Below are 15,765 nucleotides of genomic sequence, written 5' to 3'. Positions count from 1 at the left end.
GAGATGGACAGAGAAAGGAGGATAGGAGTAGGTGGACAGAGAGAGGGTTGACGAGGATACAGATAGAGAAGGGGAGGAGATCGGCATAGGGGAAGGAGGGGTGATCACATGGAAGAGGAGAGCTAAAGCTGTGGTTGATACGTAAAAATGTTCATAAAAGATGTCTTAAAAGATGTTAAGCATTATATGGGCTTACAAATCTTATTCTTTGAGTTACACTGTTTAGAAAACTTGTAATTTTTTCAAGTTTTCCCCTGGTTTCCACGGACCAGTCCCCTCAAAAGAGAGTGTAACGTAGATTTACAAGACGTGCTTCGTGCCTCTTTCGGAGATTATTGTATCCCTTGGGTTCTATTTGTAGCCTTAAAATCCCCAGAAATTGCGACACATCAGGCTTACTAGGACCCACATAACGAATCTTGTGAATTTCGAACTGTGGCCAACTGAACTCCACATCAGAAAAAACGTTGTACGGGGGGGGGGGGGTGTGTAAGTTCAAATGGCTCTGAGCACTATGGGACTTAACTTCTGCGGTCATCAGTCCCCTAGAACTTAGAACTACTTAAACCTGCCCGAGGCAGGATTCGAACCTGCGACCGTAGCGGGCACGCGGTTCCGGACTGTAGCGTCTAGAACCGCACGGCCACGACGGCCGGCGGGGTGTAAGTGTAACGTACATATAGTGAACCGAATGGCAGATGAAAAAAGCGAAAGTAACGAGGTATTATCAGTTAGAATGAATAGGTAGTGGAGCAAGGGGGGGGGGGGGGGGGGATAAATGTGAAATACACAGCTGCTAGTGGAAGGAGGACCCTTCCACCCCTAGCAAACCTCTTGTATCAGAGCACAGAAAGAGGGAAGGAAGCGTTTTAAAAACGTAGCGTCAGTGACGAGCTCGTTAATGGTAATCCCACGACCGTACTGAGGAAGGATGGAGGAAGAAAATCAGCGGTGTCTTTGTAAAAAGGAGTCATAACGGTTTTTTCCTAACGTTGTTTCGGGAAACCATGGAAATTGTAAATCTGGATCGCCAGACGATGAAACGCCGTCCTCTGAAATGCGGATCCAGTGTTTTACCTAGATGTATAACAGACGTAATTTTTTGCATGGTCCATACTCAACTAATACAAACAAAATAAGTGGACATATTCACAAAGAGCTGTGTCTGTGGGTAATTAGGAATACAAGCTCACGTTGTCTTTCAGAACAATATCGTAACGTTAAATATGGAGATGAAAGGAAACGTCGTTACTAAATGGAACCATGAGAAATGCTACTTGACTAACCTATAAGCATTAAAATGTAGAGTTACATTTTCGTTGTTTTCTACGCCATGATGGTAAAGACCTGAAGCCGCGGTTATCCAGTGTATGAAAAATAATATATCTGAATATTATGCGAAAACTCTTTAGGCTTTTTCAATAAAACAAACGATATCAATATTCTACGTATTCGTTCTTCTTTATACTTAATTCTTTGTCAACACAGTCACCCTAGTGACGAACACATTTCCCGCAAAGAGACCTATTTGTTGATACCGTCACTGTTTGGCTTTGTTGACGGAGCCACAACCTCACCTCTGCTTGCACCGCTTCATCGCTATCAAAGTGAAGCCCTCGACGATGTTCTTTAAGTTTTGAATACAGATGAAAATCGGTTGTAGCCCATGCGGGGCAGTATGGAGAACGATCGATGACAGAGAACCAAAGGTGTCGGTTTGTTGCAGATGTCTCAGCGCTCGTGCATTATCTGGCATTGTCATGCTGAAGGAGAGGGTGCTCCTTGTATGGACGAACTCTTCGAATTCAAAATTAGATTACAATATGCTGTTTCACACGCAACGACATAGTTACGTTGCCGAGCGGGGTAACCGCGCTGTCTTGGGCGTCTTCTCACGGTCCGCGTGGCTCGATACGTCAGAGGTTCGAGTCCTCCCTCGGGCATGAGTGTTTGTGTTGTCCTTAGCGTGAGTTAGTTTCAGTTAGATTAAGTAGCGGTTAAGCTTACGGACCGATGACCTCAGCAGTCTGGTCCCGCAAGATCTTACCACAAACTTCCATAGTTACATTACGCATCGGCATATTGCACGCTACAAATCGGAGCCGCAAATATGTAGACGTAAAGAGTAAAGTTGTAGAATATTAATAACGTTTCCTTTATCTGAAAAGCCTTAGGAACTTCCACATAAAAAATTCGTAGGCATTACTTTTCGGCAAGCACTCCTAGTTTGAATATTAAGAAAATGTTTAATTTTATGGTAGCACTAAAACATTGCAAGAATCAGTAAGCTGTGAAACTTTTCAAATTTATATGGTAATATTTAATAATTTGGATTAGTGATCATCATTGACGGCCGAAGACTTCTGGCATAAGAAGTCACACCTCATTCTGCCTACGGCCTTGTCAAAGAGGGCGGAGGAGCGAACAGAGATTCAGGGCCCTCTTGTCCTTGGGGTGCGAAGCTATCCCTTAAGGAGGAAGAATCAGCAATGATAAACTGCATGAGGATGCAGAAGGCAATGGAAATCACTAAATTAAAGACACTTAACGTGTATCCACAGGACATGGGGCCCGTAATTGAAGAAGTGTCATGATGATCTCTCCATTGGCAAAAGGTTCCGGAATAGTCCCCCACTCGGATCTCCGGGAGGGGACTTCCACGGGGCAGCTTAACATGAGAAAGACATTGAATAATCAACGGAAAGATGACGTTCTACGAGTCAGGCGGTGGAATGGCAGAAGCTTCAACATGGCAGGGAAACTACAAAATCTGAAAAGAGAAATGCAAACGCCCAGTCTAGATATATGTTAGGGGTCAGTGAAGTGAAGTGGAAAGAAGAGTTTCTGGTTAGATGAGTATACGGTAATATCAACAGCAGCAGAAAATGGTATAATCGGAGTAGGATTCGTTATGAATAGGAAGGTAGGACAGAGAGTGTGTTATTGTGAACAGTTCAGCGACAGGGTTGTTCTTATCAGAACCGACAGCAAACCAACGCCGACACTGATGGTTCAGGTATACATGCCGACGCTGCAAGGTGAAGATGAAGAGATAGAGAAAACGTATGACGATATTGAAAGGGTAATACAGTATGTAAAGGAGGATGAAAATCTAATAGTGATTGGGGACAGGTATGTAGTTGTAGGGGAAGGAGTAGCAGAGAAGGTTACTGAAGAATATGGGCTTGGGACAAGGAATGAGAGAGGAGAAAGACTAACTGAGCTCTGTAACAAGTTTCAGCTAGTAATAGCGAATACTCTGTTCAAGAATCACGAAAGGAGGAGGTATACTTGGAAAAGGTCGGTTGATGCGGGAAGAATTCAGTTAGAGTAAATCATGGTCAGACAGAGATTCCGAAATCGGATAGCGGATTTAAGGCGTACCCAGGAGCAGATATAGACTCAGATCACAATTTAGTAGTGATGAAGAGTAGGCTGAAGTTTAAGACATTAGTCAGGAAGAATCAATACGTCAAGAAGTGTGATATGGAAGAACTAACGAATGACGAGATACGGTTGAAGTTCTCTAAGACTATACATACAACAATAAGGAATTGATCAGTAGGCAGTACAGTTGAAGACGAATGGACATCTCTAAAAATGGCCATCACAAAAGTTGGGTAAGAAAACATAGGTACAAACAGGGTAAGATGCGAAGAAACCATGGCTAACAGAAGAAATACTTGAATCGATCAATGAAAAGGGGAAGTACAAAAATGTTACCAGAAACTCAGAAATACAGAAATACAAGTAGTTGAGAAATGAAATAATAGGAAGTGCAGTAAATCTAAGATGAAATGGTTGCAGGAACAATGTGAAGACATCGAAAAAGAAATGATTGTCGGAAGGACAGACTCAGCATACAGATAAGTCAAAACAACCTTCGGTGACATTTAAAGCAGGGTGATAAAATTTAGAGTGCTACGGGAATTCCAATGTTAAATGCAGAGGAGAGAGCGGATAGGTGGAATGAATACATTGAAAGCCTCTATGACGGGGAAAATTAGTCTGATGTGATAGAAAAAGAAACAGGAGTCGATTTAGTAGAGACAGGGGATCCAGTATTAGAATCAGAATTTAAAAGAGCTTTGGAGGACTTAAGATCAAATAAGGCAGAAGTTATAGACAACATTCCATCAGAATTTTTAAAATCGTTGGGGGAAGAGGCAACAAAACGACTATTCACTTAGGTGTGTAGACTGACTCTGTCGACACATCATCTGACTTTCGGGAAAGCATTATCCACACAATTGCGAAGACGGCAAGAGCTAACAAGTGCGAAAATTAGTGCACAATCAGCATAACAGCTCATGCATCCAAGTTTCTTAGAAGAATAATATACAGAAGAACGGAAAATAAAATTTAAGATGGGCTAGATCAGTTTGGCTATAGGAAAGGCAAAAGCACGAGAGAAGCAATTCTGACGTTGCGGTTAATAATGGAAACAAGACTAATGAAAAATCAAGACAAGTTCATAGGATTTGTTGCCCTGGAATAAGCGTTCGATGATCTTAAATGTTGCAACATGTTCGAAATTCTGAAAAAACGAAAGGGTAAGCTATAGGGAGAGACGGGTTATATACAATATGTACAACAGCCAAGAGGGAATAATACGAGTGGACGACCAAGAACGAAGTGTTCGTATTAAAAAGGGTGTAAGACAAGAATGTAGTCTTTCTCCCCTACTGTTCAATCACTACATCGAGGAAGCAATGATCGAAATAAAAGAAAGTTTCGGGACTGAAATTAAAATTCAAGGTGAAAAGATACCAATGATACGATTCACTGATGAAACTGCTATCCTGAATGAAAGTGAAGAAGAATTACATGATCTGCTGAACGGAATGAACAGTCTAACGAGTACAGAGTATGGGTTGGGAGTAAATTGAAAAAGACGAAGGGAATGAGAAGTAGTAGAAATGAGAACAGCGAGAAACTTAACATTAGGAATGATGGTCAAGAAGTAGATGAAGTCAAGGAATTCGGCTACCTAGGCTGTAAAGTAACCAATGACGGACGGAGCAAGGAGGACAGCAAAAGCAGACTAGCAATGGCAAAAAGGCATTCCTGGCCAAGAGAAGTCTACTAATATCAAACATCGGCCTTAATTTGAGAAAGAAATTTCTGAGAACGTACGTCTGGAGTACAGCGTTGCATGGCAGTGAAACATGGACTGTGGGATCGATGCATTTGGGATGTGGTGCTACAGAAGAAAGTTGTAAATTAGGTGGACTGATAAGGTAAGGAATGGGGAGGATCCACGCAGAATCGGAGAGGAAAGGAATATGTGTAAAACACTGATACGGAGAAAGGACGAGATGATGGAACATCTGTTAAACGTGAGGGAATGACTTCCATGGTACTAGAGGGACCTTTTGTTGGCAAAAACTGTAGAGGAAGATAGAAAATGGAATACATCCAGCAAATAATCGAGGACATATGCTGCAAGTGCTACTCGGAGGTGAAGAGGTTAGCATAGGAGAGGAATTCGTGTCGGTCCGCATCAAACCAGTCAAAAAACTGTAGCCAAAAAAAAAAAAAAAAAATTAAATTAAGAATCTGAATCACGGAACTGGCGGTGTATTGAACAGAACGGCGTTCTTCATACCCAGCACTTGTAACAGACTTCTTTCACACAAAAGATTGAAACGATAAAAGTTGTACACCACCGGTTTCTACAGATGTCTTTTGCACAAACTGTTGAGTCCCGCGGAAGCAGAAGAAACGAATTATATTAATCAGTATTTATATCAGTCCGATATTGCCTAAGTATCGCTCGGTAATTATCTTTATAGCGTGAGTCGAAGCACGGAAGGAACACAGGCGTCTGATTTTTTTTGGTGCAACATTTACCGGTGGTTTCTGTATTACTGATCAGCCACCATTACCGAGTGCTTCTCGTTGACTTTGACATAACTGTTAGACGACATACTATTCCAATGGTCGAGTAGAGTTCTCACTAAATATAATTCCTGAATGCCTATTAAAATTGGTTGTACCAGAAAAAAACAGTCTGAAAATTTGCTATCGACATGCATTCGAGTAATACCTGGTCGCCTGAACGAGTAACTGCGGCAGCAACTCGGTAGCTACTAACTGGACTGCGGAGAATAGCAGCTTCGAACAAATTGTGCGCACTGGTATTAATGTGGCGATACAACACGGCAAAAGAAGCGACAGAAAATCAATTTATCATGGTCCTCTTGAATGGACAGTAGCCTCCCGTATGCTGCCGTCGTAGTCCCGCTATTCTCCCAACGTTGATGAAGTGCCATTATCAGCAGAAACAATGACCGTACGGTGTGAGTGTGAGGGGGTGGGGGGGGGGGAGGAAGGAAAACTGAATAGCAGGAAATAATTACGGTTTTGGCTATTCATATTAACACGAGTGCTGTGTAACAATACCGGAGGTATTCACTTATGATGATAGCTGTACATACGCTAACCACCCACTTCTCTCAATGCGGCATAACGTTCAGATTCTATGAAAGGAGATTATGAATATGTTGTTTGACAATTAAATAGCGGAACTCAGCGCTTGAGGCAGTCCATTGTCCGTAGAGCTGACATACGGTGTACTGAATAATAAACTTTGTGTTACGTTGAAACCTTTTAAAAAAACTGTAATCGTGACTGACTGTATTTCGATGCCGAGATGTCGATAAAGGTACTTTCTACATAACGACATGCATGTAATTATACATTCTCTGATGTGAGCCGTGATCTTGATCGTTTACCATTCCGATCCTGAATTAATTCTATTGTAGCATTCCCAGAGTTCAGCATGTTACACTTCTTTCCTTTAATCATTGTAGGTCACATTTCCAGTTCTTAGAATTTCGTAACTTTTTATTTGATAGATTTAAGTTCGTTTAGAAATTCACCGAAGTGATAATTTCAGGTAGTCCGGTCACATACACATTAATGTGGGTAAAGGAATACCATATAACAATCGATGTTTAATAGGGTAAGTTGCCTACTCATAGTTCACCTCGTGTTAGCTGTAAACTAAACACCCATACATGCAAAATTTATGTTTCCTGCATAGTCGCAGTATCGATTGAAATAGCAGTGAACTGTTAATTTTAATCTCTGAATCGGACCTCGATTATATCCTGCAGCTCCCTGCTTGATTAAATAATATGAATAATATTACATGACCGTGAATTCTTTTCGTCTTTCTACTCGGTACCTGAGATCAAACAATACACAGCCCACTAGCAGCAGTCGTAATTTCTGTGACTTTAATGCATATATTTGTGACACGGCTGATCTCAATAAGAACTCTCATGTCGAATTAAGAGGATTTCGCAAGATTTTTTATTAAATTATCGTTACATATAACACAGTACGGCGACTCATTCCTTCTGTCTTACATAAGTCGATCAGTGTCAGAAACATTCCTAGTATAATACCACATTATTAAGTTCGAATAGCGACAGTCAGTTTTTTTTTATACGTTACGCTAAAGCCACTTACTTTGATCGGAGGCTTTAAGACTCGCGAACGTCATTCTTTGGATATCAGTAATTCCTGCTGAGTAAGTTTTCGATGCTACACTGGGGTATAAATGATATTTCGTAAGTTCTACTTGAGATCTGTCTTTAGTGGTTTCTTGCTGTTTCACATTTATTTCCCTCTTCTTTTCATTTTTCCATTGGACCTTTCTTGATGCGACACTTGAACAACTGGAATGAAGGCTATATTCCTGTCTTACTCTTTAAACCGAGCAATTCTCTCTTGGTCCTCCTTTCAATCTTGTTGTCTTCTTTCGTTTCTTGTACTTTTAGTGTAATACTAGTTCTCCCTAAAGTATGTGCCCATGTTTCAGAAAATTTCAAACATCTTAGTTCACCTTACATTGTCTAGAGATTTTTCTAACTCGACAATTCCTATGTAAGTGTCATGATATTTCTTGAGGCGCTACGTTTCCTGAAGTTACCCTGATCATTTAGGATATTCTTAATTTCCTTTCCCATTCTTCTGTATATTGTTGTGGGAAATATACTGTTGTCAGCAACATTGATGTATGTGTTAAGCTGATTGTGTGACAGTCCTTGCATTTATCTGCCTTTGTTATTCTTGAGATCATGTAGATGAGGATATTCCGAAACAACAATGTTGGATTGCCGGTCTTATAGATACTACATACTAAAGTAAATAACGATTTTAGAAGTTCTGAAGAAATATTATTTCCCATTTCTGCCTTACTTTATCGCAACTCTTCCAAAATCTGTCAAACTTTCTCTTTTACATCAGTTCAGCCGATAATTCCTGCTCCTGGTACAAGCATCGTTTTCCTCTTTCCACTCATCCACTCTCTTTTTTGCGTTTAACAGTAGAGTTCTTTTCGCACTGTTAATAGTGTCGCTTTAAATTAAATCAAATTTCTTTTGAAGTCGTTTTACTACAGCTTACGTTCACTTCCTACATATTTTATTCTTACGTAAGTAATACTGCCTTATTATTATCTTTTCTTCAGCGTTATTGTATTGCGTTCTTTCGTTCATCAATCGATTTCTTCACTTTCCCAAGGTCTCTTCACAATTATCTTCCTTGTACGTACGTTCTCCAACTGACCTGCCAAATGTTGTACTCGCTATTTCAGTATCCACATTCCACGAGAACATCGAACGCACATCATCATTCCTCAGCACTTCAGTATTGTTCGTTGCACGAAGTGTCCGGTACCAACGCAAGAATCCATTCCGTTGCAAAGATGGACTCGAAAAACCAATGATTTTTGGGTGCTCGGAAGTGCTAACTGTGGGGATGATTGCTTTTATAATTTCTTCTCGTGGAACATAGTCGAAATTTTTACCACATTTTCTTAAGATGTTTTTCTCGCCAAACGCCGGCCGCTGTGGACCAGCGGTTCTAGGCGCTTGAGTTCGGAACCGCGTGACAGCTACGGTCGCAGGTTCGAATCCTGCCTCGGGCATGGATGTGTGTGATGTCCTTAGGTTAGTTACTTTTAAGTAGTTCTAAGTTCTAGGGGACTGATGACCTCAGATGTTAAGTCCTATAGGGCTCAGAACCATTCAGAACCATTTGAACCATTTTAATCTCACCAAACCTTGAAACGTTTCACAGGTTATTATCCGTTACCCAGATCCAGAGGTTCAGTGTTACCTCACTTATGCATTTAATATCCAGTCTGAGGGGAAATGTAATTCTGAAAATGTAATTTTGACTAATGTAATCAAAATATGATAAGGCTTCAATGGTCAACAAACTACATTTTTGGTCAGCGTTTTTTCTCGAATAAAACTTTATGACGCGCTCTCTCTGTACAATGGCCATTTCACGTCTATACAAATTTGCCCAAAGTGGTACTGCGGTGACAAATATGGGCTAAACGGTTCTTTACAAGCGTGAAAAGGAAATGAATACCAAAAATTCTGTAAAAATGGAAAGGTTGCAGATCCATTAGAATATTTCTAACAACAATTTTATTTATTAATTTCCAGGATTCTGGAAGCATGACGTCAGCAGCTGTATGGTTTACCAAATTACACTATAAACTGCAGAAAGGTGAATGAGGTTCAGTCCTGCACAACTTCACGTATGTTTAACTAAATTGACCCAGCATATGATTGTAATAATGGATGGTACTGTATAGTTTAGTGGATGATTTATAAGGATCTTTGGGTTCTAAATTGGTCTTGAATAAAGGAAATTAAGATTGCAACATCCACGGCATTTCGCAGTTTATTGCATAATTTCGGTTAATTTTTATTGTTTTAAGACAGAGGTCATAAGTCGGGCATTTTATATGAAATTAGATCGATGACAAAAGAAAAATGTTAAACACACGATTTTTTATCAAACTCATATTTTGTGTCCTTATTTGCTGCATATATGTGTCAAGGCATACAAATGTGTCAAAGGGTATAAATAAACGATCAGAATTTTACTGACTTGCAGAAATCGTTTGACACAAGGTGCACATCCTGCTGTAGCTAACAAAAGACTGTTTCTGTTTAAAAGACTCCGACAGAAAATGAGAAACCAGCTGCCTCAGTTCTCATTCGTCCTTTCTAACCAATAATGTAGGCTTGCGAACATTTTCGCGCTTTCTACGTACTGAAAGAGAGTAGCAAGAAGACAGTGACGGTGGAAGTGGGAGGAGGCACTACGTGTGGGAGAGAGAGAGAGGAGACAGTGATGCTGAGAAAGAGAAAATAGCAATGAAAGAGAAAGGGAGACCGATGAAGATAATAGCAGAGAGAGGAGATACTGATGGTCAGTCAGAGGCAGTGGCAGTCAAAGAGAAAGAGGGACGGATAGAGCAATGTGAGAGAAAGAGATGAGTGGAGACCATACAAAGGCTTGGGAATGGGAATGAGGAAATGGGGGTGAGTCGGAGGGTCTAGAACCTTCCACCGTGGCGAAATTTAAGACATAGGTGTACGGGATGGAGCATTTTGAAGCGAAGTTTTCGACAGGGTAAAAAAAGGTTGTGGTACCAACCCCCCCCCCCCCACACTAGATATATGGTGGAAAGAATAGCAGTGAGAAAGAAAGACAGAAGGAGACAGTGTAAATGAGAGAGGAGGCAGTGGCAGTGGGATATACTGTAAGTCAATGGGAGAAAAATGAGACAGAGGAAGAGAGACATATATAGACAGTGGCAGTGAGAGTGAGAGAGAGGGAGAGGGACAGAGAGAGATGCCGAGTATGAAATCTTAACTATAAATAGAGGATGTTGTGTGTTAAACGACCAGAAATATGTTCGCATGCCAAAATTGTTGGTGAAGAAGGCGGAATGAGAATTAAGGCAGCTGTTTCCCCATTTTTCTGCCGGAGCTTTTTAATGAAAAACATATACGCCTGTTTTATGCTCGACAGGAGCGTTTATCCGTTGCTCCTACTTAACTGTGAGTAGATTCTTCCTGACAATTTTCTTATCCTTTCGACTACTCATCATCATTACTAAATTGTGAACTTCCGTTGGGTATGTTTTATAGACCAGTACCCGTTTTTGGCATCTCTGTCTTAGTATGATATAGTCTAACTGATGCGTAAATTAATGCGTATAACAAAGAGAAAGGACTCGATACCGTCGTGTTACAAGGTTAGTGGCTGAATTCCTTAGCACGTCACATCATTCAAGTATCTACAGGTAATAAATACTGGGAAGCGATGTAAATGGGAGTACTGCGTAAAATCTGTTTTAAGGAAGGTCAGTTGAAGACCAATTGAAGATTCCTTCCAGGGAGGTATGACGTCAGCCATCGAACGAAATCAGACACGTACTGCTAAGATTGCGAGCAGAGGTATAGCTCATACCAAAGTGTAACAGAATCCTCAGGGAACTTACCGGATAATCGTTGGTTGAAGACAATCCTGCTTAGAGAGCCTGTATTCTGTGAAGACTGTGTGACGAATGCCATGTCACTAACTTATATTTCGCGAAGATATCGTGAGAAAAAACGAAGGGAAATAGGAGTGCATATAAAGTCCCATACGCCTGCTGTATTCCCTCAATACTGCTGGAATAGAAAAGAAAGTTGATAATGTCGGTATTTTGCACATTGCAGTGGCTTGGTAGTCACTACTAGCAACACCACTACCTACCAAATGGGATACTGCCTACCCATAATCAACAGTTACAACAATTTGTGTATATTCTGCTGTGTAAAAATTATTCATGAAAGTAACTTTCGCATGATGTGTCACTACCAAGAAACATATCTCGATAACCTGAAGCATGCATAGAAATAGCAGCCACAATCATCTTCTTCTGCTACTGCCTCTGTCCTGCATCATGCACAGAGTCGGCAGGGTTAAGTACGGATTTGGCATGGTTAATTTGTACGGGGTGGCCGGATGTCCTTCCTGCCACCACCCCATAGCCCTCTGGGACGAAAATAGTGTATCCCAGCTGTCTGCGTCTAGTGTAAATCATGAAATAGTGAGAATGTGTGTCAAACGTCTATGAGTTGTTTAACTGAGGGAGGACGTGGGAGCCAGCCCGGTATTCACCCAGCAGGATGTGGAAAACCGCCTAAAAACTACTTCGAGGCTGGCCAGCACACTGGCTCTCGTCGTTAATCCGCCAGGCGGATTCGATCCGGGGCGGGCGCGCCTACCCGAGTTCACCCAGGAACATTGTCGAAATTGCTGAACACATTAGTTTTGGTGGTATAGTGTGGAGAGGGATAATTCTCTAAGGACGTACTGACCTCCAAAGCTCTGAACGCGGTACACTCACCAGTCAATGTTATTGTGAAGTTTACTACTCTCCATGTGCGTCCTTTTAGCGGTGCATTCAACCCCGATTTCATTTATATGAATGACAGGCGCGACTGCATCTAACAGCGCAGATGGAGGAGCTTTTGGAAGGAGAGAATAGCCGACGAATGGGTTGGCCTCCACGTTCTCCAGGGTTAAACACCATCGAAAACAAGACAGCTTTCGAAAACGGCGTCATTGTGGGTCTCCATTCGACCACGTGGTCCAACAGCGTGTTGGAACGCGAGGGCAGACCTACAAAGACCTAGTCGGCAATGTTGTCATTGACCATGTCTGAGAGTCACAAGGGACTGTAGTTGTGTTCTGCTTCGAGCACGTCGGAACCTCATCAGGCCTGCTCCTGCCTTCCGAGAACAAGTAATGGGCTCCCTGTAATATTCTATGTCAGCCTGCATCATTGGTCGGAGGCTGTCAACTGTCGGACAAGGGAATTATCGTGCCAGACGTATGCTGTCGTAAACACCACAACACAATCGGCTGCATATGGGGTTGTGCCGTAACCAGAAACGATGTACTGCTGATAAATGTCGTCGCGTTTGCATTCAGCAATGAAACGTGGTTCCCCATTATCCAGAATTTCCATCGTCAGTGAGTAAGGCAGCGCCTTTGTGTAGAGCTTCAGGTCAAGGCTGGTAGCGATCGATGGTACTCTGATTACACAACAATATGTCACGGATATCCATGATCCTCATGTATTACTTCCCACACAACAGTGTTATGGTGCCAGTTTCGAATAGGACAATAGTTGTCCAGACGTGCCATGTGTCTCAATGAACATCGTGCGCTATGATGAGGTTCTCATGTACCCAGCTAGATCCCCAGATCCGTCGACTGTAAAGCATGCGTGGGGCCACCTCAGACATCAGCTTCGGCCCAATGCAAGTTGTCACTAACCTGTAAGTGTGTGCGTGTAATATACCAGCAACATATTATTAACCAACGTAAAACCTGTAATTTGAAACTGAGTGATTTCTAAATGCTAATGCCTCTAATTGAAAACTGTGTGTGGCAAACCCTCTTACTTAAGAATGTTTCGTATTTCCCTTACTGTATTGCTTGTACCCTTTAGCAGAGGTATGAACTATTGTATACGTTTCTCTCCGTATAACGTTCTAGTGCGCTTCGCTAATTTCGTAATGATTCCAAAAATGTATGTCGAGCTGTTCCAACTGCAGCTGCAGCGTCATTTCGAAATTGTGGTTTCATAAAATAACCTCTTCCCCCATGAACCATGGACCTTGCCGTTGGTGGGGAGGCTTGCGTGCCTGAGCGATACAGATGGCTGTACCGTAGGTGCAACCACAACGGAGGGGTATCTGTTGAGAGGCCAGACAAACATGTGGTTCCTGAAGAGGGTCAGCAGCCTTTTCAATAGTTGCAGGGGCAACAGTCTGGATGATTGACTGATCTGGCCTTGTAACATTAACCAAAACGGCCTTGCTGTGCTGGTACTGCGAACGGCTGAAAGCAAGCGGAAACTACAGCCGTAATTTTTCCCGAGGACATGCAGCTTTAATGTATGATTAAATGATGATGGCGTCCTCTTGGGTAACATATTCCGGAGGTAAAATAGTCCCCCATTCGGATCTCCAGGCGGGGACTACTCAAGAGGACGTCGTTATCAGGAGAAAGAAAACTGGCATTCTACGGATCGGAGCGTGGAATGTCAGATCCCTTAATCGGGCAGGTAGGTTAGAAAATTTAAAAAGGGAAATGGATAGGTTAAAGTTAGATATAGTGGGAATTAGTGAAGTTCGGTGGCAGGAGGAACAAGACTTTTGGTCAGGTGATTACAGGGTTATAAATACAAAATCAAATAGGGGTAATGCAGGAGTAGGTTTAATAATGAATAAAAAAATAGGAGTGCGGGTTAGCTACTACAAACAGCATAGTGAACGCATTATTGTGGCCAAGATAGACACAAAGCCCATGCCTACTACAGTAGTACAAGTTTATATGCCAACTAGCTCTGCAGATGATGAAGAAATTGATGAAATGTATGACGAGATAAAAGAAATTATTCAGGTAGTGAAGGGAGACGAAAATTTAATAGTCATGGGTGACTGGAATTCGTCAGTAGGAAAAGGGAGAGAAGGAAACATAGTAGGTGAATATGGATTGGGGGGAACAAATGAAAGAGGAAGCCGCCTTGTAGAATTTTGCACAGAGCATAACTTAATCATAGCTAACACTTGGTTCAAGAATCATAAAAGAAGGTTGTATACCTGGAAGAATCCTGGAGATACTAATAGGTATCAGATAGATTATATAATGGTAAGACAGAGATTTAGGAACCAGGTTTTAAATTGTAAGACATTTCCAGGGGCAGATGTGGATTCTGACCACAATCTATTGGTTATGAACTGCAGATTGAAACTGAAGAAACTGCAAAAAGGTGGTAATTTAAGGAGATGGGACCTGGATAAACTGAAAGAACCAGAGGTTGTACAGAGTTTCAGGGAGAGCATAAGGGAACAATTGACAGGAATGGGGGAAAGAAATACAGTAGAAGAAGAATGGGTAGCTCTGAGGGATGAAGTAGTGAAGGCAGCAGAGGATCAAGTAGGTAAAAAGACGAGGGCTAATAGAAATCCTTGGGTAACAGAAGAAATATTGAATTTAATTGATGAAAGGAGAAAATATAAAAATGCAGTACATGAAGCAGGCAAAAGGGAATGCAAACGTCTCAAAAATGAGATCGACAGAAAGTGCAAAATGGCTAAGCAGGGATGGCTAGAGGACAAATGTAAGGATGTAGAGGCTTGTCTCACTAGGGTTAAGATAGATACTGCCTACAGGAAAATTAAAGAGACCTTTGGAGAGAAGAGAACCACTTGTATGAATATCAAGAGCTCAGATGGAAACCCAGTTCTAAGCAAAGAAGGGAAGGCAGAAAGGTGGAAGGAGTATATAGAGGGATTATACAAGGGCGATGTACTTGAGGACAGTATTATGGAAATGGAAGAGGATGTAGATGAAGATGAAATGGGAGATAAGATACTGCGTGAAGAGTTTGACACAGCACTGAAAAACCTGAGTCGAAACAAGGCCCCGGGAATAGACAACATTCCATTAGAACTACTGATGGCCTTGGGAGAGCCAGTCATGACAAAACTCTACCATCTGGTGAGCAAGATGTATGAGACAGGCGAAATACCCACAGACTTCAAGAAGAATATAATAATTCCAATCCCAAAGAAAGCAGGTGTTGACAGATGTGAAAATTACCGAACTATCAGTTTCATAAGTCACAGCTGCAAAATACTAACGCGAATTCTTTACAGACGAATGGAAAAACTCGTAGAAGGCGACCTCGGGGAAGATCAGTTTGGATTCCGTAGAAATTTTGGAACACGTGAGGCAATACTAACCTTACGACTTATCTTAGAAGAAAGATTAAGAAAAGGCAAACCTACGTTTCTAGCATTTGTAGACTTAGAGAAAGCTTTTGACAACGTTAACTGGAATACTCTCTTTCAAATTCTAAAGGTGGCAGGGGTAAAATAC

The sequence above is a fragment of the Schistocerca nitens genome, chromosome 6 (genome assembly GCF_023898315.1).
Source record: "Schistocerca nitens isolate TAMUIC-IGC-003100 chromosome 6, iqSchNite1.1, whole genome shotgun sequence".
In the NCBI taxonomy this organism is placed as follows: Eukaryota; Metazoa; Arthropoda; class Insecta; order Orthoptera; family Acrididae; genus Schistocerca; species Schistocerca nitens.
Note: the sequence above shows the minus strand (reverse complement) of the source record.